Source organism: Lithobates pipiens, unplaced genomic scaffold, assembly GCF_037356315.1.
Source record: "Lithobates pipiens isolate NorthernLeopardFrog02 unplaced genomic scaffold, aLitPip1_a1.2 Scaffold_16, whole genome shotgun sequence".
Lineage (NCBI taxonomy): Eukaryota > Metazoa > Chordata > Amphibia > Anura > Ranidae > Lithobates > Lithobates pipiens.
The window spans coordinates 167,245,737-167,271,761 of NW_027507748.1; the positions used below are offsets into that span (position 1 = coordinate 167,245,737).

The 26,025-nt window shown below is 44.7% G+C and overlaps 1 protein-coding gene across 1 annotated transcript in view; it reads left to right on the top strand.

Moving 5' to 3' along the window:
- Nucleotides 1-26,025, top strand: part of PDK3 (pyruvate dehydrogenase kinase 3) — a 137,664-nt gene that overhangs the window by 13,190 nt on the left and 98,449 nt on the right. The window lies entirely within an intron of this gene.

Consider the following 26,025-nt stretch of genomic DNA (forward strand, 5'->3'; position numbering starts at 1 on the left):
GTGAAATGTCACTCTTCAAAGAATACCCAATCACGTGCTAGGAAACAAAAAAAACTGCTTGCTTTTTGCTTGCACATGATTGGATGTTGACATTGAAAGTCAGCAGAGTTTTAATCCATTCACTAAGCTCTGGGGAAAAATCCCCTGTAAAGTGCAACTTCCCTTGCAAAGTAAAGTCTATTTGACTTATAGTGATACTAAACACACACTGTTTAAAAACAGAAGTTCAGTATTTTTTTTTTTTTTTGAATTATACTTACCTAGACAGATGCTGCACCAGTCCTCCACCAGCTCTAAAGCTGGCCATACACTTTACAATTTTCTTATTCAATTTCTTTTAGATTTACCATCAACTGTGTAGTGCAAGAGCCTGCCTGACTGCATTCAAATTGAGGTTTGACCTCGTATTATATGGTTTTGGTAAATCTAAAGGAAAGTTGAACAAGAAAATTGTATAGTGTATGGCCAGCCTTAGACTGAGAACCAAGCGATCAAAGACCACTGATCGCTCAGTTCTCAGAGCTTTGTAAGCAGAGAGCTAGTGACTGTCAGTCACCACTGTCTTCTCTGCCCCCCAAAACTGGCTTTGGCTGTACTTCTCCTTTAATTTACATTGTCCCTTCTATTTCGAATGATGACACTGTAATTAAAGCTGTCACATGACCCAGATCTTTCCCAGCCTGCCTGCAGTAAAACATAAGCAGGAGGAGCTTCTAGTCCTCTGCTGCTGGTCACATGTTCAAGATTTAAAAAAAAAGAAAAACAGCATTTGAAATACAGAGTAAAAATAAATAATTAATATCAATAAACTATTTTAGATTGGCATACAAATATATATTTGAAATTAGGGATGCACCAATACGGATAGCAGTATCGGTGCCGATAACGAGCATTTGCACGCTTCCAATACCAGAACCAATACTTTGCGGTGCGATTTGCAGCAATACAAAATGAATGTGCGTAAATCGCACTGTAAAGAATCGGATGCTATTTGAACAGGAATGTGGTGCAATTCCTACCTGAATCGCATGTGATTTCTCCCAATGCTCCTATGTGTGTGTAGAAAGGGAAAAGCGCCATCTAGTGGGGAGTTTATTAAAAATGTTAGAACTCACTTTAAGTACAGTTCAAATACAAAATTTGCATAGGTGGACTGGTCCTGATGATGATAGAAATTCATGGCCGCTGGAGGTGCTCACAGGGCTGGAGGAGATGTATTAGGCGGTCCGCCCCCAAGCTGACATCATTTCCGCCCTATACCCACTGGGTCCCAGAAACATCTTCATCAGCCCTGTGAGCACCTCCAGCAGGCCTTGATTTTCTATCATCAGTGGGACAGGGATACATATACAGATTTTGCATTTGACCATATATGTATTAATGTGAATTCTAACATTTTTAATAAACTGCCCACTAGATGGCGCTTTTCCCTTTCTATACATACACACACACTGTGACTATGCAATCACACTGCATTCTTGTTCAAATCACATGCGATTCTTTGCAGTGCGATTTGCACCCTTTTTTTTTTTATTGATGCAAATTGCGCTGCAAAGTATCGGTATTCGTTATCGACGAGTACTTGACAAAAGTATCCGCACTCATACTCACCGATTAAAAAAAAGGGTATCGGTTCAACCCTATTTGAAGTCAAATCTTTATTTTATTTTTTTGTGGGAAAAAAACATGGTGTGGGCGGATTTCTGCCAGTTACAGGCTGTGTCACACCCCTCTACCCTGTGTCTTGGAATAAGAGGGAGGTGAAGCTATTAATCTACATGTAATATCCTGCCCCTGTTGTGTTTAGCTGGTTAGTGGGCATGGAAGAGGAGGGTGGGAGTAGGCTGTCATTTACTACTGTGTATACACCCACATGTGTGACTCTATAGTTACATGGGCTGCTCAGATGTGATAGGGAGGAAATTCTCAGCATAGAAACTAACTGAAAACTGAGCATGTGCAGAGTTGCCACCACAGCTGCAAAATCCTTAGCTGAATTGGGTAAATTATCAGAAGGGGGAGATAGAGAGCAGCAGGATCAACCAGTTTTTTTGCAGAATACAGAAAAGGAATCTCATAGCGACTGTGTGAGTATGAACAGCATGTAATACACCATTTAGTAATAGTTTTTTATTTTATGATGTGGGTTTTGTGACATTTTAAATTATACCTAAAGGCAAAACTTTTTCTTTAGTTTTTGACATTTTAAAGTATACCTAAAGGCAAAACATTCTTTAGTTTTGGATAGCGTGGAGAGGGATTAAAATACCTGTTGGTTTTTATTGCTGTCTGTGCCCTCGTTAAGGAGAGTCACCTTCTATTTGTCCTGTTTACCATTATCATTGAGAGTGAAAGAAAATCCAAAATTTTGGGTTGTCCCCAGAAAAGTAATAGAAAGGAAATCTTCCAATGGGGACACTAGTTCTGATGACCTGGGGTTCCCAAGGATTTCCCTTAAGTTTCAGGGATTTCTTCTCACTTCCTGCTTGGCTGTGGGACAGGAAGTGAAGAGAAATCGTCGCAATGGGATACAGAAAAATCTGACAGGGGTTATAACCTTTCCTTTGCTATATCCAAAATTAAAAAAAAGTTTAAGTTTACTTTAAGTAAATCAACCCCACAGAATACTGCAGGAGATATAGTCTGAGGCTCTTATGCCATGTACATACAATCGGAAATTCGGCCAGCAAAAGACCGATGAGAGCTTTTCATCGGAAAATGCAACCGCGTGTATGCTTTATCAGACTTTTGCTGGCGGAATTTCAGCCAGCAAAAGATTGAGAGCATGTTCTCAATTTTTCAGATCGGAAATTCCGATCGTCTGTGGCAAGTCCGACGCGCAAAATTCCGATGCATGCTCGGAAACAATTCAACGCATGCTCGGAAGCATTGAACTTCATTTTCGCGGCTCGTCGTAGTGTTGTACATCACTGCGTTCTTGACAGTCTGAATTTGGTGTGACCGTGTGTAGACAACACAAGCTTGAGCAGGATTCTGTCGGAAAAACCATCCAAGGCTTTTCCGACGAGAATTCAGATCGTGTGTACGCGGCATTAGAGATCTATAAAGTGTGCAGGTGATTCATCCAGTATATTCTGCCCAGAACAAGAGTTACCATTAGACACACATATCAAATGATGGAGCGTAAACTTTTTTTTGTGAAGTCTATGGCACTAGTAATCCTTCTTGGCATTTTATATATGCATATTAGACATGCTGCCAGCCCTGAATTGCTATTTCACTGGACTTATTTACCTGTTGGCACATATTGTACTTTACAAACCAGTTTCTGGTTAGATTAGACTGGTTCAGTATAATTTAGCAAATGCCTATGCCAAAAAAAAAACGTCTTTTTGCAACCCATACTTAGACTTAATATATTTATTTCATCTCAAACTTCGGCCAATTAACATTTTTCAAGTTTGTGAACTATAGTGCCCTTGCTTTCTTTTTCTTGCAGAACAAACAGTTTTTATCTGTGATTTCTAACCTTTAAGCTGTTCCAACAAAAGCTTGTGCCCAAGTGATTTGTAGCATAAACAACCTGGTGTAAATCTCTTCCCACAGCTTTTTACACACGAGCAATTTCATGAAAATAATTAACATAACTTCTTCTGTTTATTTCATCACAAGGGCTTGGAACCTGGTGATCTTTTACCTTCAAGGATAAGAAATAACCTCTGATGGTATACTGATGTAACCTATTTTAGGGCTGGGTAACACATCTTTGGTTGGGATTCAAACAATGATATACGTAAACAGTGGATAAAATAACATATACTGGTCCTCTAGCTCAGGGGTCCACAACCACCGGGCTGTGGCCCACTACCATGCCATGACCTCTCTGCAGCCTGGGCGTGCCATGCGGCAGGGGGTGGGCAGCATGGGAGAGCCAGGCGGACAGCATGAGAGAGCCAGGTGGATGGGCGGCATGAGAGCAGGGGCGGACTGACCATTGGGCCACTCGGGCACTGCCCGGGGGCCCCATCAGGGTTGCCAGCCTCAGTAAAACCAGGGAAAGTATGTAAAAATCTGTGTTTTTTTTACATCTTTCTCTGAAATGTCCCTTACCGACATCCTTTTGGTTAAAAATACTTAGATTATAGCTGCCTCATCTCTCCAGTACCTTCTCAGCCAATAGAAACATGACTGTGTGTGTGTTTTTGTTTATACCGTGTGGCCCCTAATGTCTGATTGCCTGGGGCCCCCTAAATCTCCTATTGCCCGGGGGCCCCATGAGTTGTCCGCCCCTGCATGAGAGAGAGAGGCGGGTGGGTGGATGAGCGAAGCGGGTGGATGGATGTGAGAAGCGAGCAGGTGTTCAGAGATGACATCTCTCTCAGCCTGCCCCGAATCACCGCTCTTCCGCCCTCACAGTGCGGGCCTCTTCTTTGTCGGAGGTGTGGCAGGGAGCAGAGAGATGACATCATCTCTCACCACCCGCCCCGCATCACTGCTCTCCTGACCTCATTTAGACCGGAACCACTGCACAGAGGCTTGCCTCTATGCTAAATGGACCAGTGCTGCCCCCAGTGCAGTGACAATCCATTTCTGGTGGCACTGACAGGTGACATGGCAAGTGACAATCCGCATCTGATGGCAGGTGACATGGCAAGTGACAATTCACATCTGGTGGCAGGCAGCGTGGCAAGTGACAAGCTGCATCTGGTGGCAGGCGACAGTGGCAAGTGACACACTCAGGGCACCCACCGATTTTGCATTATGGTGAGATGAACTATTTAATTATACAATGTTATAATATAAATAATTCCCTTACCCTGGCAAAGTGTAGAATTTAAAAAGATGGTCTAAGCTGTCAGAAAGAAGGGGGTGGGAGCTGAAGTTACACTCTGCAGAGCTCAGTGAGGCCATGCCACGTACCTGGTAGGAGACTGAATTGACATGGTTGGCTTCTCTTGTATCTCTAGAGCCCCACTGAAGATGGAACAGTTGGTGCCAAGGAATAGAAGGAACATGAGTGCCTGCAGGTGTTGATAGCAGAACTTGTAGCAGGAGATTTAGACTCAGAGGGTCAGACAGGGCATCAGACCAGAAACAGAGTTAATGTAGGGTAGACCAGCCGATGTCAAAGGGTACTCAGCAGGAATTGCAGGTTCTGGATGCGTGGCTTGCCAGAGTTCCCAGCAGGCTTGAAGCAGGAACACACCTTGACAATTGGAGCTGGAATGAGGGACAGTCAAAACAGGCACTCAGGAATAACATAGAGCCAAACTGAAGACAGAAGTGTAGTCAGAGTAGCAGCCAGGGTCAGCAATGGGCAGACGATGAGGTACAAAAGCATCAGACAGTGATAAGGTCAAGAGTAAGCCAAGGTCAGGAACAAATGAGCAGAAGCATGAACAGGATCCAAAGTCAGGTCAATAATAAGCCAGGTCAGCAACCAGTATGATACAGGATAAAAGCAGAGCACACAGGAACAGCTGAACACCAGTCACTGAGCATGAATCTGAGCATCCTATAAATAGGCTGTATGGCGCCAATAGACACTGTGCACGTCCTCCCATGTGCATTCCTGCGTATTTGCGCACGCATTGGATACCATTACATGGGCAATATAATCAGGTAGTTTCCCATCAGGCAGGGTGGATAAAAATCAATGATTTTTAAAGAAAAAATCAAATAAATCTGATTTTGGAGAAAAAATCTGTCCAAAGATAGTTTTCTATTTAAGATACATTAACCTTTTTGTTTGTTCAGCACTAAATGGAGATTAGTTATGTAGCATAAGGCTGTATATGCTGCAAATTTTTACATTTTGATAAACTCGTTCAATGAATCCAAGCTCTGCAAGCTGAGATAACATGCACTGGCAATGTTATTGTTTCAACTACAACTCCAACTACAGTGCCTTGAAAAATATTTTTATAAACTTAACCTTGCTTTATCCACAACTTTATCCCTGGCCTGTCTGGTGTTTTCCTTGGCCTTCATGATGCTGTTTGTTCACTAAGGTTCTCTAACAAACCTCTGAGGGCTTCACATAACAGCTTTATTTATACTGAGATTAAATTACACACAAGTGGACTCTACAAATTAGGTAACTTCTGAAGGCAATTGGTTCCAATAGATGCAATTGGTTCCAATAGATTTTAGTTAGCGGTATCAGAGTAAAAGGGGCTGAATACAAATGCACGCCACACTTCTCACATATTTATTTGTAAAAATTTTTGGAAACCATTTATCATTTTCCTTTTACTTCACAATTCTGTGCCACTTTGTGTTGGTCTATCACATAATATCCCAATAAAAGGCATTCACGTTTTTGGTTGTAACATGACAAAATGTGGAACATTTCAAGGGGTATAAATACTTTTTCAAGGCACTGTATGTGTGATTAACTTAATATCGGTTCTGATATTGTTGTTTTACTAACCTGACAGCTTATTATTCTAAATAGGAAACCTAAATTTTGTTTGCAAATATTAAAGATTCTAACTACCAGCAAGAATACATCCTTACATTTAAAAGGAACCTGTCATTTCAGATCCATTATGGCAGGGCCTGTTAGCGGACATCCACTCGTCTGCTGCCACCATGTCCCTCACCTTGTTGTGTCACTGCCGCTTCACCAGCCGCCCCATTACAGTTAATGGGACTGCCAGTGAGTCAACAGTGGGTCAGAGATGACAGTTGCACTTTATAATGTATGATTTAAATCGAGTTGATCTAAATCAAGCCTTTTTACTAGTGATTTAAATCATGTCTGAGCTATGCAAACATTTTAATTACTGTATTTATCGGCATATAACACGCACTTTTCCCCCCTGAAAATCAGGGGGAAATTGTGTGTGCGCGTTATACGCTGATCCCTGCTACTCGGAGTGGAAGGAGGGGATGGGCGCCACTGGATGACACAGAGCCGCGATCTCCTGTGTATGCGGCACTGTCACACACAGTCCCGCCCCCCTGGCCTGGCATTGGACCACTGCTCATCTGTCCATCCACTGTCCATCATATGAGCCGGGCGGGACTGTGAGTGCCTGAGCGTTGGATACACAGGAGATCGCAGATCTGTGTCATCCAGCACTGGCGCGGCTGAAATCATCTGCAAAGGCGAGTCTGCAGATGTATACTAAAAAGGCTGCAATCATTGGCATGCTAGAGGCTGCAGATGGGCATATTAGAGGCTGCAGATGGGCATATTAGAGGCTGCAATACTGGGCACATTAGAGGCTGCAGATTGGCATGTTAGAGGCTGCAGGTGGGCATGTTAGAGGCTGCAATAATGGGCACATTAGAGGCTGCAGATGGGCATGTTAGAGGCTGCAATAATGGGCACATTAGAGGCTGCAGATAGACATTTTAGAGGCTGCAATTATGGGCACATTAGAGGCTGTAGATGGGCATGTTAGAGGCTGCAGGTGGGCATGTTAGAGGCTACACCAATGGGCACATTAGTGGCTGCAGATGAGCATGTTAGAGGCTGAAGATGGGCACTAAACAGGCTGCAATAATGGGCATATTAGAGGCTGCAGATGGGCATAGATCAGGCTGCATTGATGGGCACTGGTGAGGCTGCAGAGCACTAACCCTTATTTTCAAATTTTTTTTTCTTTCTGAAACTTCCCTCTTAAAGTTAAGGTGCGTGTTATACGCCGATAAATATGGTATCTCCAAATTGGCCTGCAGGAATGATGCATCAAAATCACCCAAAGGTAAAGCCTGGAGCATTGGGAAGTGCATTACAGTTAATGGCCTGCTACATTTACTTTGCTCTAATTGATCCAAGTTTTACACAGGCACACAACTACAAGATATTTAAAGTTCAACCTTGTTTAAAGTAGAAGTTTAGCTAAAAACAAGCTACTGGCAGCCACATTCTAATGCCACGTGCACACGACCGGACTTTTCGCCGGACAATCCGACGGACTTTGCAGTTGAGGTTCAACGGACTTTCAAACGAACGGACTTGGCCACACACAATCACTCCAAAAGTCAGACGGATTTGAACGTGATGACGTAGAATAAGCAAGTTCATAGCTAATAGCTGCCCTAGCATCGGTTCTAATCCGTCGGACTAGCACACAAACGGATTGTCCGCTAAAAGCTGAGTCCGGCGGACAAATTTGAAGCCAGTCTTATTTCTAGGTCCGCCGGACTTTTGGGGATTAAAAGTCCGCTCGAGCCCACACACGATCGAATTGTCTGACGGACTCGGTGGAAAGTCTGATCGTGTGTACGCGGCATAAGACTACTCTATCTAACCCTGTAAAGCAAAAATTGTTATACATACCCTTTCTGCAGCTGATCCTGCCAGTGATGGCCTCTCTGTGTAGGCTTGTATAGGACAGGGTGTGGGAAAAAACTTTATTGTGGCATTAGCTAGGTACCAGTAAGTTACCTCTAATTATGTGTGCCCTGCTAGTGGCTGCTTCTTCTTTTTTGAAAAATGTTAGTTACATGTCACTTCGGAAGTCCCAGCAGTGCAGCTATATTGGTGCACATTATTTTTCTTACAAAGCTTCCCCAAGCACATTCAAGGGGCATAATCCAATTAAAACCAATTGCAGATCACCACTAATCAGTGGGCCCTGAGGACAGGGTTAATGACCACTGTCTTATGCCGCGTACACGCGATCGGAATTCCGGCCAGAAAAAGACCGATGAGAGCTTTTCATCGGAAAATGCGATCGTGTGTATGCTCCATCGGAATTTAGCTGTCCGAATTTCCGCCAGCGAAAAATTGATAGCATGTTCTCAATTTTTCCAGACGGAAAAACTTTCTATCGGTAATTCCGATCGTGTGTATGCAATTGGCTTCTGGCTATTGAACTTCCTTTTTCTAGTCAGGTCGTACGTGTTGTACGTCACCGCGTTATAAATGATCGGAAATTTGATGTGACTGTGTGTAGGCAAGACAGCTTGAGCCAAATTCCGTCAGAATTCCGTTGGGAAAACCATCAGAGCTTTTTCCGATGAGAATTCCGATCATGTGTACGCAGCATTACAGCACTGGGAGGCAGCAGCAGGAAGTCGTCTCCAGAATAGGAGATATAGGGAAAACTTTTAAGGAGGGACCTATTCTGGTGACTACTTTTTAAGAAGGGAATTATTCTCTCGTTTGTGAGTTTCCTTCCAATTTGTTGTTTTCCCTGACAGGAAATGAAGGTAAATTTCCCTAATGGGACAAAAACAGCAATACTAACTTGCTAACCTTTCCTCAGCCAATTCCAGACCAAAAAAGGTGTGTGCTATGGATTTTCTTTTCAGTAGCATCAGGATATAATATGGTGTAAAACTGTCAGCCAGCTGAATGATGGTGGACACCTTGTACTGTTCTAGCCTGATGTGGAACTGGTGACCTTTTCCTGTTAATCAACTGTCAGTTTATCCTGCTGGAATGATTTTCTTGGCAAATACTGGTATACAATTTGCAGACTGTCTCAGAATTACTGTACTCACTCAGATTTAAGGTTCTGCTTCAGCAAAAGTGACCATAATTCTTGCATAATGTCTTCCTTTAATGATGAAGCAAATTTGCTAGTGAAGCAGAAGAGAAAAGAAGAAGCGGATGTGTCATTCTACAGGAATAAAGCAAAATGTACCCTAGCAGTGCAGTATTTAGTTTCTATTTCGTATTTAGATCTTGTGACTATCTTGAAGTATACTGTATATCAGTTTTAGGCCAAAGGTGCTGTGTATTTTCATGTTGGAGCACCAAACTAGCAAAGGACTATTATGCCCTGTACACACGGTCGGACTTTCCGACGTCAAAATCCGTCTGATTTTTTTTCCGACCGATTTTGGCCCAAACTTGTTTAGTATACACACGGTCACACAAAGTTGTCGGAAAATCCGATCTTTCTGAACGCAGTGATGTAGAACACGTACAACGGGACTATAAACGGGCCAGTAGCCAATAGCTTTTGTCTCATAATTTATTCTGAGCATGCGTGGCACTTTGTCCATCGGAATTGTCTACACATGATCGGAATTTAAACGAAAAATTTTAGATCCAGCTCTCAAACTTTGTGTGTTGGAAATTTCAACGGAAAAAGTCTGATGGAGCCCACACACGATCGGGTTTTCCGACAACGCGATCCAATCGCACATTTTCTGTCGGAAAGTCCGTGAGTACAGGGCATTAGGCCGCGTACACACGCGGGGACTGTTCGCTCAACTTTGTCCGTCAAACAGTTTCAGCAAACAGTCCGCTCAAAATTAGCATGGACGAACTTGCCCACACACGACGAACGAACAGTTTGCTGAAACCGTGCGCGATGACGTGAACGGCACGTACGACGGGACGGAAAATACGACGTCCTATACACTGCATTACAACTTTCGGCGTGTAAATCCTTTCTGAGCATGCGCGGAACTTAGTTTGACGAACAAGCCTACACACGAGGGGACTGTTCGCTGAAACCAAGTTTCAGCGGACAGTTTTTCGGAATTTCCGAAAAACTTTGTTCAGCAGACTGTTTGCTGAAACTGTCCGCTGAAAGCCCACACACGGGCGGACTGTCCGCCGAAACACTGTTCAGCGGACAAAGTTGGGCGAACAGTCCCCGCATGTGTACGCGGCCTTACTCTTGCATTGTACTTGATGACACCGTGGGACCACCCACAGCTCAGGGTATCAGGGAGAAGTGGGGCGCTCTGGAGCCTGCCAGAGCGAGGTGTAGTGTAAGTAATACAGTTCCTCTACCCTCTAGACCAGAGGTCTGAAACTCAAATTACCTGAGGGCCACAAGAAACATTTTTTCATATCCCATGGGGGCCACATGCAAACTTTCAAACTTCAAAAACAGCACTGGTGTCAGTGGACGCATTATTAACCCCCAGCACTGGTGTCAGCGGACGCATTATTAACCCAAGCACTGGTATCAGCATTAACCCCCAGCACTGGTGTCAGCGGACGCATTATTAACCCCCAGCACTGGTGTCAGTGAACGCATTATTAACCCCCAGCACTGGTGTCAGCGGACGCATTTTTAATGCCCAGCACTGGTGTCAGCATTAACCCCCAGCACTGGTGTCAGCGGACTCACTATTAACCCCCAGCACTGGTCTCAGTGGACGCACTATTGACCCCCAGTACTGGTGTCAGCAGAGGCACTCAGAACCCCCAGCACTGGTGTCAGCGGACACATTATTAACCCCCTGCACTGGTGTCAGCGGACACATTATTAACCCCCAGCACTGGTGTCAGCAGACACATTATTAACCCCCAGCACTGGTGTCAGCAGACACATTATTAACCCCCAGCACTGGTGTCAGCGAACGCATTAATTAACCCCCAGCACTGGTGTCAGCGGACACATTTTTAATGCCCAGCACTGGTGTCAGCATTAACCCCCAGCACTGGTGTCAGCGGACTCACTATTAACCCCCAGCACTGGTCTCAGTGGATGCACTATTGACCCCCAGCACTGGTGTCAGCAGATGCACTCAGAACCCCCAGCACTGGTGTCAGTGGACACACTCCTAACCCCCAGCACTGGTGTCAGCGGACACATAAATCCCAGCACTGGTGTCAGCGAACACACTCATAACCCCCAGCACTGGTGTCAGAGGACACACTATTAACCCCCAACACTGGTGTCAGTGGATGCACTATTAACCCCCAGCACTGGTGTCAGCGAATGCACTATTAACCCCCAGCATTGATGTCAGTGGATGCACTATTAACCCCCAGCACTGGTGTCAGTGGACGCACTATTAACCCTAGCTTCGGTATCAGTAGACGCACTATTAACCCCCAGCACTGGTGTCAACGGGCGCACTATTAACCCCCAGCACTAGTGTCAGCAGACACACTATTAACCCCCAGCACTGGTGTCAGCGGACACACTCATAACCCCCAGCACTGGTGTCAGATGATGCACTATTAACCCCCAGCACTGGTGTCCGCGGACTCACTATTAACCCCAAGCATTGGTGTCAGTGGACGCACTATTAACCCCCAGCATTGGGGTCACCGGCCGCACTATTAACCCCAAGCACAGGTGTCAGCGAACGCACTATTAACCCCTAGCACTGGTGTCAGCAGGTGCGCTATTAACCCCCAGCACTGGTGTCAGCAGGCGCACTATTGACCCCCAGCACTGGTGTCAGCAGGCGCACTATTAACCCCCAGCACTGGTGTCAGTGGATGCACTATTTACCCCCAGCATTGGTGTCAGCGGATGCACTATTAACCCCCAGCATTGATTTCAGCGGATGTACTATTAACCCCCAGCACTGGTATCAGCGGACGCACTATTAACCCCCAGCACTGGTGTCAGCGGACGCACTATTAACCCTAGAATTGGTATCAGCAGACGCACTGTTAACCCCCAGCACTGGTGTCAGCGAATACACTATTAACCCCCAGCATTGGTGTCAGCGGATGCATTATTAACCCCCAGCATTGATGTCAGTGGATGCACTATTAACCCCCAGCACTGGTGTCAGCGGACGCACTATTAACCCTAGAATTGGTATCAGCAGACGCACTGTTAACCCCCAGCACTGGTGTCAGCAGACGCACTATTAACCCTCAGCACTGGTGTCAGCAGGTGCACTATTAACCCCCAGCACTAGTGTCAGCAGACACGCTATTAACCCCCAGCACTAGTGTCAGCAGACACGCTATAAACCCCCAGCACTGGTCTGGACAAGCTGAGTTTGAGGAAGTGGTGTTACATCCATACAGATATCTCTGTTAGTAAGTTGGTGATGAGTGAGGAGTCCGACGGAGTGAGCTGAGGGGTGGAGAGATAGGGTGTCATCAGCTGACCCATGGAGAAGGTGTAGACTGAAAATAGGAGAGGTCCAAGAACAGAACCTTGGGGGAAGAAGAGAGGAGGAAGTAGAATTTTAGGTGACACTGAAGGTGCAGTGGGATAGGTAGGATGAGAGCCAGTGAAGAGCACAGTCACGGAGACTGAGGGGGTAACGTTTATTGAGGAGGAGGGAGTGGTCAACCGTATCAAAGACAGCCAAAAGATCCAGTAGTCCAGAAGTATGAGTACAGAATAGTGTCAGTTTTTGTTAGTTAGTTTGTTAGTGAGTCATTTGTGAGTTTTAGAAGAGCAGTTTCTGTGGAGCGTTGAGGGCAAAATCCAGACTGAAAGGGATCAAGAAGGTTGTTCTTATTTTAATCACTTCCTGGCCGGCTCACGCCGATATACGTAGGCACTTCTAAGAGGGATATTGTTGTTATGGCAGCAGCTAGCTACCATAACCTCATTATCCGCTTCTTCAATGAGCGGTCCGGTTTCAGATAAAAGTGGCCACTGCGGCGGATTCATCGCAAGGCCCCACTCCCGCCGCTTACCGGAGCTGTCGGTAGCGGCAGCGGTGATCAGGTCCTCTCCCTGGTTTGGTATGGAGATGGAAGATTGCCCCCACTCGTCTCCATACCATTGCAGGGCGGAAGCATCGTCAAAAAATCACTTCCACCCATAGCTCTTAAAGCAACATTTATTTATTTACTTATTTATATTTTAAATGAAATTTAATTATTCATTTTTTAAATTACATTTTAGTGTAAATATGAGATCTGAGGTATTTTTGACCCCAGATCTCATACTTAAGAGGTCCTGCCATGCTTTTTTTCTATTACAAGAGATGTAACACAATTTTGTTTTTTAAAGAACAGTGTAAAAATAAAAGGTAAAATAAATTAGAATTTTTTTTTAACTGTGCCCCGTCCCGCCGAGCTCGCATGCAGAAGTAAACGCATACGTGAGCAGTGCCCACATATGAAAACGGTGTTAAACCCACACATGTGAGGTATAGCCGCGTTCGGTAGAGCAAGAGCAATATTTTTAGCCATAGACCTCCTCTGTAACTCAAAAAGTAATTTTCTAGCAAAAGAAACTGTCTTTAACTTGTAAACACCAAATCTCAGAAAGAGGCTTGGTCTTTAACTAGTTAAATCAGAGTGAAGTTTATTGAGCATAAGAAACAGAATATACATTCAAACGTGAAGTGCAACAGGCATCAATTAAAAGTGTGGGACATTTGACATTACCATCGTAAATATAAGATATAACAGGTCATATTACCAAGGATAGGCCAGAAACCGATCCGGCAGGGTTTATTGCCTCTGAATGTAGGATTAGTAGCTGGCTTAGAGAGTGTGGTGGGAGTGCAACGTGGAGAGGCGTACAATCAATCAAGATGAGAGTGAAGGGCAGTGGCATGGGATACACCAAGGACTGTGTGTTGTATAGAAATTATTCCTTGCTTGTGCAGGTAGAGGAGTCTTCCATCCATCTGTCCCAGATTTTATTAAATTTGGCCAGACAAACCCTATGGGAATACAGTACTTTTTTATAAGGGAGTGTAGCGTTAACTGCCCTAATCCATTGTTGAACAGTGGGGGGCGATTCTGTAATCCAAGACCGGGCTATTTGCATTCTAGCCATGAGCAAAGTCTCCTTCAGAAATATAATTAGGTACTTTTCTTCCTCTAGGATGGGGAAAAGGCCTAGTAGACACTGTTGGGGGCACAGTGTTGGGGGGGAGCCCATGTGGTCATACAGAAATGTAACCACCTGTACTCATGGAGGGGAGGGCAGGACCATAGTGGATGGTAGAATGTACTCCTGAGGTCCCCACATTGTGCACAGGCTGGACTGTAGTCTGGTTTGTATTTGGAGAGGCAAAGCGGGATAAGGTAGGACCTATGAAGGATATAAAGGTGTGTAAGGCGATCTGACAGTTTAGGGTATACCGTTTTACAGGAAGCTAGCAACAAACCCCACGTCCGTTTTCCATTTTGCTTTTAATTGTTAACCACTTCAATACAGGGCACTTTCACCCCCTTCCTTCCCAGCCCAATTTTCAGCTTTCAGCGCTCTAGCGCTTTCAGTGACAATTGCGCGGTCATGCTACACTGTACCCAAATGAAATTGTTATCATTTTGTTCGCACAAATAGAGCTTTATTTTGGTGTTATTTATTCACGACTCCGTTTTTTTTTTTTTTTTGCGATATAAGCGCAAAAAAAGCGGAAATTTGGGAAAAAAACAATATTTTCTTTTTTCTATTTGAAAAGAAATCCAATAAAATCAAATTTTGTCATAAATTTAAGCCAAAATGTATTCTGCTACATGTTTTTGGTAAAAAAAATTCCGTTAAGTGTATAATAATTGGTTTGTGTGATCACGGACATATGTACGCAAATGATCATGTACATATGTGTGCAGGTGATCACGTACATATGTGTGCAGATAATCATTGGGACATGTGATTTTAGTGGGACATATGTGGGGGACATGTTTTTATTATTAGGGACATGTGTTTTTATTATTTGGGGACATGTATGTTTTAGGGACATGTGTGTTTTGGGGACATATGTGGGGACTGTGTTTTCACTGTGTGGTGTGTTGTGTGTTTACACTACACTGATGATCAGTGAGTAAAAAGCTGTGAAAAGCAGCCCATACTCACTGATCATCAGCCGGCTGCAGCGTTCTGCTCTCCTCTTCTCAGCGGTGACTTCCGTGTGAGGAGAGGAGAGCCGATTGCCTAGCAACCGGCTGTTTGTTTACATCACATGACGGCCGTGATTGGACACGGCCGTCATGTGATCAGGAGGGCCAATCACAGAGCCCTCCTGCCGATCTGAGATGTGCCGTGTCCGGGTGACACGAGCACATCGGGATCGCGCCGCTGCGCGGGCGCGCGCGTGCGCGATCCCGCTGCTCCTGAATGACGTTCCTGAACGTCCTATCAGGAGCAGGCGGCTCCCACCCGGCCGTATATATACATTGGCCGGGTGGGAAGTGGTTAAGCATTGGTGGTGGTTGAGGGCAGCATAAATTTGTTGTATAAGAAAGAGATCAACTTCTTGGGATCCTGACCAAGGACCACGTCGACCAGAGGTATCGACTCCAGTCTAGGGGTGGAGTCACTGAATTGGGAGTTGAGGGCGTGCCCGACCTGGAGGTAACAGAAGAGCATATGATTAGGATGGCCAAATCCATCTTTGAGGGCTTGAAAAGACCTGACCATACTGTTGGCAATAATCTATCAAAGAAATATGACACCCCTGGCAACCCATAGATTATAATCAGGAACAGTCAGCAGTTCGGGCAACTGGGGGTTGTCCCACAACGGTGTATGGGTGTGGAGAGCAGGGGCCTTAGTGATAGCCATGGCGAGCTGCCAGATCTTACAGTGATAAAACCCCATATGACGTCTATGCGTGGGGACCAATGGGTGACACTAAACAGTATCTGGAAGGGATGAGCCACCAAATTGGCAACAGAGGAGCATACCAGAGTGGAGTACAGTACCTAGTGTTATCTACCTGATTGAAGTAGAAAAAGTGGGCCAGTTGTGAGGCAATGTAGTAACATGCAAGGTCGGGTAAGGTAGTACCACGCAAATGAAAAGGACATTTCAGAGTTCGCCATGAGATTTTATGACGGAAGGAGCCCCATACAAACGTGTTCAGGATAGATTCCATAGATTTGAAGACACAGGCAGGGATATACAGAGGAGTATGCCAAAATAGGTAGAGCAACTTGAGCAGGAGTATCATCTTCACCAAGTTGATCCAGCTCACAATTCCGAGGTGATTTCGGGACCAGACTTGAGTTTTGGTTTTGAGAAGGTTGTATAGGGGTTCTAGGTTCAGGTCTATATAGTCTGAGGGGGCTCTGGAATATTGCACTCCCAGGTATTTGATCTTACTTGCTCTAACCAGTGGACATGCTGCTTGGTCAGCTGTAGGGACAGTAACATCTAATGGAAGAATTTGAGACTTGGACCAGTGAGTCCAGAGAATGCTCAAAACTGTTTTATCAGTAGTAGGGCCACCGCCAGTGAAGGGCCAGCGCCCTCCAAGTATAAGATCATATCATCCACATAAAGACTGAGGACCTCGGTCACTCGTTCCATGTGGAGGCCTTTGATGTCGGGATGTGCCCTGATGGCAATTGACGAGAGGCTCCACCACCAGGGGGATATGGGACAGCCCTGACGAGTACCCCGGGATAGCAAGAAGGAGTCCATAATCCTACCATTGACTTGGACCTGTGCAGTGGGGCCTGGTAGAGGAGTTGAACCTATTTAATACATTTTGGGCCGAAGCCAAACCTGCGGAGACACTCCCACAGGGAACTCCATTCTACAGAGTCAAATGCCTTAGCAGCATCCGTGGCTGACCTGTACCCTGGACCCAATGCTGTCATGAGCAGCCTGGAGATTCATGAAGAGTCAGGGATTGAATGAATGCTGTGTGATTGTTGGGCATAAATCCCATCTGATCCGAGTGTATGAGACTGAGTATCACCCTGTTAAGCCGCAGGGCAAGAATTTTTGCAAGGATTTTAATGTATAATAGTTGGAGGGGAGATTGGGCGATACAGTTTTGGGAAAAGCGGATCCTTCCCAGGTTTTGGAATTAGGACAATAAGGGCTTCAAGACCCATGGAGCTTGGGCGTGTGGCAGAGTCAAAGATGTGGGTGTATAACGCCTGCAATTTACTGATGAGGACCTCTTGGAATTGGTTGTAGAATTCCATGGGAAGGCCATCAGAGCCTTAGGGGATGGGAGTTGTGCCAGTGCCTCTGCTATGCAGTCTGTGGTGATGGGCACCTCTAGCTGGTCAGTTTGAGAAGGGATAGGGGTGGAGAAGTGAACGTCTTGAAGGAATTGAGTCAGTTCGTCCTGGGAGTGTCTAGCAATAGAGGTGTAAAGGTCAGACCAAGCCTGTGATCATGGCTCCAGACACTGTTTGAAGCTGGACCACCACTGGGGGCCTATGATCCAGCTGAGCCATGTAAGCAAGCAGTCTGCCCATGTGTTTGCCTTGTTCAAAGACTCGTTGCTTACTAAAAAAGATTCCCTGGTTGGGTTTCTCAAAGTATAGTTGGTCAGTGAGTCTAGACTGCAGGCGCAAAAGGACAGCATTAGTTGTGGATGGGTCGCGAGGAACACTTGTTCAAGAGAACTCAGTCGCTCTTCAGCTTGATGTAGAACAAATTTAGAAGAGGCTTTGTGTCTGTTAATGCGTGCAGAAAGAATCATACGAGCATGCAGTTTGTAGGCCTCTCACACCACCCCCACCGAGGCCCGACCTGAGGTTAGAATGGAAAAAATGGACCCATTCTTGCTGGATATCCTCCAGATCCAACATGATGGTGAACCAAAATGGGTTCAGGTGCCACAAACGGATCGAAGGGACCGAGGGCAGTCACAGGGCCACCAAGTAGGGTGAGTGATCAGAGAGTACCCTGACGCTGAACCCCTCATCAAGGAGGTCATGCACCAGGGTATGGGAGATTAAAATCATGTAGATGCAGGACACAGCAGATTGTGAGGTACTATAGCAGGAGTAAGCAACTGTTGTCCGGTACCTATGCATCCAAGTGTCTATCATGGCAAACTCTGAAATGAACCTCCCAAATCTGATGAGCGAGAGCTGGGGTGGTGTCAGGGCAGAGGAGTTGAGTCTATCAAGGGTGGGCTCAATAGTCATGTTAAAATCTCCCAGCCATATAGCAGGCACTGTGGGGTGTTTGGCCATAAAGGCCACTCCCTCCTCTATGACAGAAAACTGAAATGGTGGTGGGATATAGAATAAAATAAGGAGAACTTCCAGGCCACCAAAGGTTGGGTGAAGGAACAGGAACCAACCCCCTCCTCTCCCCTGACAGGAGGGTAGATCTGTGTGTTTACACACACATATCCACGTTACGGCTCTGTTACCAGCAATCGCGGGTGCCCGGTGGACATCGAGGGCACACACACTGGCTCCCGAGTGACCCCCCTAGGTGGTCGGGAAGCCCAGGACGTCATATGACGCCTGCTCGGGATAGGAGATCCCTCTTGCGGATGTCATTTGACTATGGGTGGGGAATGAGGTGATTAAGATGTGGTTACAGAGAATTACCACTGGAATCAATGGAAGCAGCTGACAAGCGTCAATGCCTCATTAAAGCAACATGCTGCTTAATTTTTAACACAACAAAACGCTACCGCTCCTGTGTGAACAGTACTGTGTGGTACTATTGATATGTTAAAATAGAAAAAAATTCACTTAGTGCAGAATTTCATGTGTCTAGAGCTGCAACTACCATCCATCATAATACATGAAGATAACTAATATTATACACAAACCATAAGTGCACACACAGACAAAACATCCATATAAGAATAAAGTCCAATGTTTCTCAAATAAAGTGATAATTAAAAAATGCGTCAATTCAAGCAAAAAGGTACATATGAAATTCCAGCCTTTCACCAGCACGATTCTTTAAAACAAAAGCAACCTTGGCACCATTCCTAGACCTCCAGATGGCTCCAGTAACAGTCAACTTGGTGAGGTAACACCATACAGGATTTTATGCAAAGGAACAAAGGACACACATAGTGTAAAACTATATTTCACATTAATTTTAAAAAACGTAGACAGGTACTCCTACTTCCAAAAGCAAATCAGCACACAAATAAACTGCTACACAGGCTAGCACTCGGCGGGTTTTGCGTCAATAGGCATCAGGAGAAGGGGATCAACCTCTGTTCCTTTGCCTTTGTTTGGCCTTTGAATGGCCTTTGTTCTTTTGTTTTGACACCAAAACTGCTTTTGCTTAGTTTCAGCAATGATTTTTCTTACAAGGTTAAAAAGTTCTGTCATGTGAAAATGCATCTCTTCTTCCTGATAGTAGGGGAGCAGGGTTATGGGGCATAGCCCATGTGCTTGAGCAGGGGTTATGTGTTTGACTTTGGAGGGGGTGTGTGCCAGAGGTAGACTGTGATTGGTTGGGGGGGGTTAGTGGCTGAACAAACTACCCAAGGGGTGTCAAGGACACACCCCTTGAAGGAAGTTTATCAAGACTCGGGGGGGGGGGGAGATTTACTTAAACTGGTGCACACAGACTCTGATGCAGTGTGGGTAGTAACCAATCAGCATCTAACTTCAGCTTGTTCAATTAAAGCAGAGGTCCTGACTAATTAATTTTTCGTTTTTTAAGTCAGCAGCTTCAAATACTGCAGCTGCTGACTTTTAAAATATGGACACTTACCTGTCCAGGTCCCCCGTGATGTCAGCACCCAAAGCCGATCTATCTCTCGGCTCCGGGGGGAGGCGCCGCCATCTTCGGTAAGGGAATCAGGAAGTGTGGCCTGGTTCCCTACTGTGCATGTGCAAGTCGCGCTGAGCGATCCCACAGGTCCCTGCTGTCTTCTGGGAACTGTGTGTCTCCCAGAAGACAGCGGGGGGGGGGGGGAGATGGAGGAGGCGCCAGATGTGGCGTAGATATCCACGGGTACCCGTGGATATCTGTTTCCGGAAGTGGGAGCAAATACCTGGATTATAAAGGTATTTGCTCTCCCCTCCTCCCCTGACAGGTGCCAAACGTGATACCGGAGGGGGGGGAGGATTCTGAAAAGCGGAAGTTCCATGTTTGGGTGGAACTCTGCTCTAAGCTTTGACAATAAAACCTGGAATCTGATTGGTTACTATGCACAGCTGCACCAAATTCTGGATCCATGGAGAATGCTTCAGAGAACAGTGCCATTTCATGATGTGATTGATTCAGGATCCGGCCCCTTCCTGAGGGCGGGGGGGGGGAGGAATTACTCCTAGAGAGTGCAGATAGAAAACCTGTATTTGGACTTTATAGTAGTAATAAACCCAACCTATATTTGAATAATGCATCCAGATTAAACAAACATGCGCTGCCGAGCAAAGTATTTCTTTGGTTTGGTGCCCAAACATTTCATTCAGCCACAATGTTTCCACACTGCTGGCTCTAGCTCCCTCAGTGCCACTTTCCCAAACCTCCTGTTGGGGATCACTTGTACGTATGAGTACAAAGGTCAGAAGGGACAGTGCAGTCTCCTGCACCTGTGTATCTACTAGCTTGGAGGAGGTCAAAGTAAGGGCATGGCTTGCCGTTCTTTTCTTTGTGCTTGTGGAGAACCTCACAGCTTCACATGAAAGGATGGCTCCATAGGACCCTTGCAAGGTAAAGGAGCCAGCATAAATATGAGTTTTGGAGCCAACCCTCAAGGGACCACTAAGTTTTGGAAGAAAAGCAGACTTTGCAAAATCAAAAGGCACTATACTTGGTGATTTCAACACCATCTTAAATAGCTAAAAAAAAAAAAAAAGTAAGCCTTAAACCCCTCACACTGCCAGCGTTTTTCAGGCATTATAGTCCCTGTATAGCGCCTGAAAAAAGTGGCTCCATTCACTCCAGTGTGAAAGCCCTCGGTGCACTGGCAGGGCGTCAGAAAAAGTCAGAAAAAGTCCTGCCAGCAGCTTCTTTGGAGCGGTGAATGAGTGGTGAACTCACCGCTCCTCCACTGCTGCTCCCCACTGAAACAAATGGGTCAGCGCTGCGGCACCATTTTTCGGGGGAATTTAGCCCCTTTTCGGCACCTAGCGGGGGGTTAAATCCGCCCCGCTAGTGGCCGAATAGGGCCGCTAAAACGACGGCAAAACGGTGCTAAAAATAGCGCCATTTTACCGCCGACGCCTGGGGTGGCTCGGTGTGAAAGCCCTCTTAAAGTGGTTCTAAAGCCTGCAGGTCTAAAACCTTCAGTGTGCAACTATTATCTCCCCAATCCTGATCCAGCGATGTTCATGAGAGCAGAAGCTCTCCTGGGTCTGTGCATCCTCATTGGGTGAGACGCAGCTGCTGTCAATCGCAACCAATGAGGATGGAGTGGGGGCAGGGCTGAGCCTTGCTCTGGGGGCACTTAGCAGGGGGGAGGGGCCAGGAGCGCCAGCGGGGAAACCGAGAACAGGAGGATTGGGGCAGCTCTGTGCAAAACCATTACACAGAGCAGGCAAATATGACGTGTTTGTTTTTTTTTGTTTTTTTATCGGAATCTTTACAATCATTTTAATATCACTTTAAAAAATGTTTTAGGCTTTAGACACTAAATCCAAGCAAATGCATGCAAATTAAGCATTTTGTAAAAATTGTCTGTGCTCTGGTAGAATAACTACGTATGGTTTATACATGATTATTCAAGGTTACAACACCTGTTTATGCAATCGCCATTTCATAGATAATTTGTGATCTAATGATTGGGTGTAATGTGATGACACTGCATGAACAAGTGCCCTGTGACCTCCATGTTTTTAGGTCAGGCAACTGACAGTATTCTGTAGCTGACTCTCTAGTGTTCCTAATAAATAGCTGCGCTCATGTCCCTCAAACTGGTCAGTCAAGCGAATCCTGCAAGGTAATGCATCTCTTTAAAAACTGTCAGTTGTAAGTCTCGCTGTGTAATCTCCCACAGAGGTCACGCACTGTGGTCCTGATGACGGTGCTGACCGGTCAGATTTTAGGATAATTATTCCATTGCACTCTTAGTAGAAAATCAGTACAAATGGACAGCGAGTGACCAGGCTAATTGTAGTGCATGGTGGAAGTTCACATTTTGTACATTTCACATTGCTGATCATTTTAGAGGATCGGGAAGTTATATGTATTTAAAATGTTGCTGTAAACACTTTTAGTAGTGTTTGTTAAATGGATCTTCAACTTAAATTTCTGCAGTTGTTAGTTTTTGATACTTTCAACTAGAGCTACATGATTCTGGCCAAAATGAGAATCACAATTTTTTGGCTTATAATAAAAAGATCACAATTCTCTTACGATTCTCGCAACGTAAAATCTTTCACATTATACATTCATTAAAGTCATTTTTTCAAAAAAAAAATGCATTTGAAAGACTGCTGCGCAAATACAGTGTGACATAAAATATTGCAACAACCACCATTGTATTCGCTAGGGTCGCTACTAAAAAAAAAAATATATATATATATATATATATAATGTTTGGGGTTCTAAGTAATTTTCTAGCAAAAAAAAAAAAATGATTTTAACTTGAAACCAACAAAGAAACCAGCAGAAAAAGGTTTAGTGTTTAAGTGGTTACATTTTCCTCATTTACACACCAGAGTGTATTCCTTTGACAAATTGTTACAATGTTTATACTTAAGTTCCACTGCTAAAGAATGTTGTGATTCTTTCTTGGCAGACTACCCAGTTTTTTTTTCCTTTCTTTTGAGTGCTGTGGCTTCAGAAGAGCAGAGAATTGTTTGCATAGCAAGAATCGTGAAACACTTTTGTCAAGATCGGCATAACGATTCTTGACGATTAATCGTGCAGCTCTACGTTCAACTATAAAATGGCAGGTTGTAATCTAGTGATTTCTTGGAATTACATTTTCTAGTAGAAATTCCATTGAAGAAATTTAATGAACTTCAATAAATTCCATTAAACCCTCCTGCTGCAACAGCAAATATTGTACCCTACCTCATCTGCTTCAATTCAGGGCTGAAACGCTTAATCAATAAAATCGGTCAAAATCGATAATGAAAATCGTCAACGATTTTCATTATCGATTTGTTGGTCTGCACGCACCTTCCTCCCTGCCTGTCAGTCCTGTCTCCGTCCAAGTGTTACACAATCCCTGTGTACAAGCCACTTTCTCAAAGCGTCGCTCATGTGCCCGGGCACGTCTATCTCTCGGTGAGTGCCAAGCTGCAATAAGGTAAGGTAGTGGCAAAACATTCATACAGTGGCAAAACATTTCTTTTGGGTTTTTTCTGGGAGGACATGTGCCACATCATTGGTGTTCGGGGGGGGGGGGGATAGTGCCCCATCATTGGTGTTCTGGGGGGGATAGTGCTCCATCATTGGTGTTCTGGGGGGTGGGGATAGATCCCTATCATTGGTTTTCTGGAGGGGTAAGGGGGGGAATAGTGCCCCATCACTGGAGTTCGGGGGGGAATAATGCCCCATCATTGGTGTTCCGGGGGAAAATAGTGCCCCATCATTGTTGTTTAGGGGGGTGGGGGAGAATAGTGCCCCATATCATTGGTGTTCCGGCAGGGCAGGGGGGAATAGTGCCCCAACATTGGTGTTCTGAAAGAGAGATTAGTGCACCATAATTGGTGTTCCTTGGGGGAATAATGCCCCATTATTGGTGTTCCTGAGAGGGGGTTGTACTATAAACCCCACCATGACAGGTTACCTGTATATGACCTGTGTATACCTGTGTTAGAAAATGGCATATTACGTTTTTCTAAAAAAAAATGTTGATTACTTGAAAAAATAATCGGCCAACTAATCGATTCTGAAAATAATCGTTAGTTGCAGCTCTACTTCAGTTCGATTTTTCATTGCAGCACATCATTCTTAAATCTCTGCATTCGATTTTTTCTCCCCCTTTTGTTTTAGCCCGTAGGTTGGTTACATTGCATTGCAGGGTCACCTGGAGCCACCCTTATATGTACGCCCTCAGCCAGGACTACATTCATACACAGTAGTGCGATGTGCACCGAAACGCACAGGGTTCAACTTCTCAGAAGTAGAAAGGGCATGCATGCGCTTTGCATAGAAGTCATGGGGATGATAGGATATGTAGTTCCAATGTACAAGAACATGGGACTATATTCTGAAATAGTTTCATAGTTTCATAGTTTGTTAGGTTGAATAAAGACACCAGTCCATCCAGTTCAACCTGAGTGAGTGTCTACAATGGTCCCTTTCCCTGTACATTGCTACACTCACATCGGTCCCTATCCTCAAGGAGCCCACAATCCAAGGTCCCCATTCATATACTAGGGCCAATTTTGGACAGAAGCTAATTAACCTACCTGCATGTCTTTGGATTGTGGGAGGAAACTGGAGTACCCAGAGGAAACCCACGCAGGCACAGGGAGAACATGCAAACTCCAGGCAGGTAGTGTCATGGTTGGGATTTGAACCAGTGACCTTCTTATTGCTAGGCGAGAGTGCTAACCACTACACCACTGTGCCGCAATGAACAGGGTGCTCTTCCTGAGCAGAAGTTCAGGGGGGCAGTACAGAGAGTTACTGAGTAATAGGCTAAAGACGCTTGAAAATGTGAGTAATTGGGGACATTGAAATGAAAAAAATCTTTTATTGTGACTGATTCTTTGTCAAACCTAAGGGCAAAAGTGAAAAAAGGTCAAATTCTAATTTTCTGACACATTTTGTTTCCATAAAAAAATCTGTAATTTCTGCTAGAATAAAATGGTGGGTTTTGCAATTTTTTATGTCACACTGTATTTGCACAGCAGTTTTTCAAATGCAATTTTTGGGGAAAAATACACTTTAATTCATTTTAATGAACACAAATACTGTATACCCAGTTGTTTGATAAAATATGGTGTTTTCGCCGAGTAAATAGATACCAAACATGTCACGCTTTAAAGTTGCGCACGCTTGTGGAATTGCAGCAAGCTGTGGTAGTTTTAAAATCTCCATAGGTGATGCTTTCTAGGCCTTTACAGGTTACAGTTTAGAGTTACAGAGGAGGTCTGATGCTACAATTATTGCTCTTGCTCTGACGTTCAAGGCAATACCTCACATGTGTGGTAGAAACGCTGTTTACATATGCGTGTGGGCCCAATGTTTGCATTCGCCTTTGCATGAGGTGACAGGGGCATTTTAAAACATTCTTTTCAATTCTATTATTTTTTTTACACTGTTTCTTTCATTTTTTTATTACTTTTGTTGTCGTCACAAGACCTGTAACACTTGTAACAGCAATGGGCAGTGACAGGTACTCTTCATGGAGAGATCTGGGGGTCTTTTAGATCCCAGATGTCTTCTCTGCCCTAAAAAGCATCTGATCACACCAAGATGGGTGTGATCAAATGCTTTCAAGATTTAAAAAGGAGCTGTTTACTTCTGGGGAAACCAGATGTAACAATAGTACTCGTTGCTTTCAGTTTCCTATACCATAGAGCTCATCAGAGAATTCTGGTCTTTCATGGGCTCTATGGTATACCACTTGAAAGCCGTAACATATATGTACTTTAGGCTGTCTTCAAGTGGTTACTAGTACTTTAATGCCTGGAATTGAACTCTGCCGTTGTTGCTCAGACTAATTATGAAAGTTATACTGTGCTTCTCCCTGTTTATTGGAAGACCATACAGTGGAAGTGTATCAGAGTTTACCTTTTTACTTTATTCTTCTGTCCTTTACAACTTTTTTTACACATACTTCAGTTTGGAATAGTATTTTAAGTGGACATTCGCCCTATTCTGACACTTATACCGTATTTGC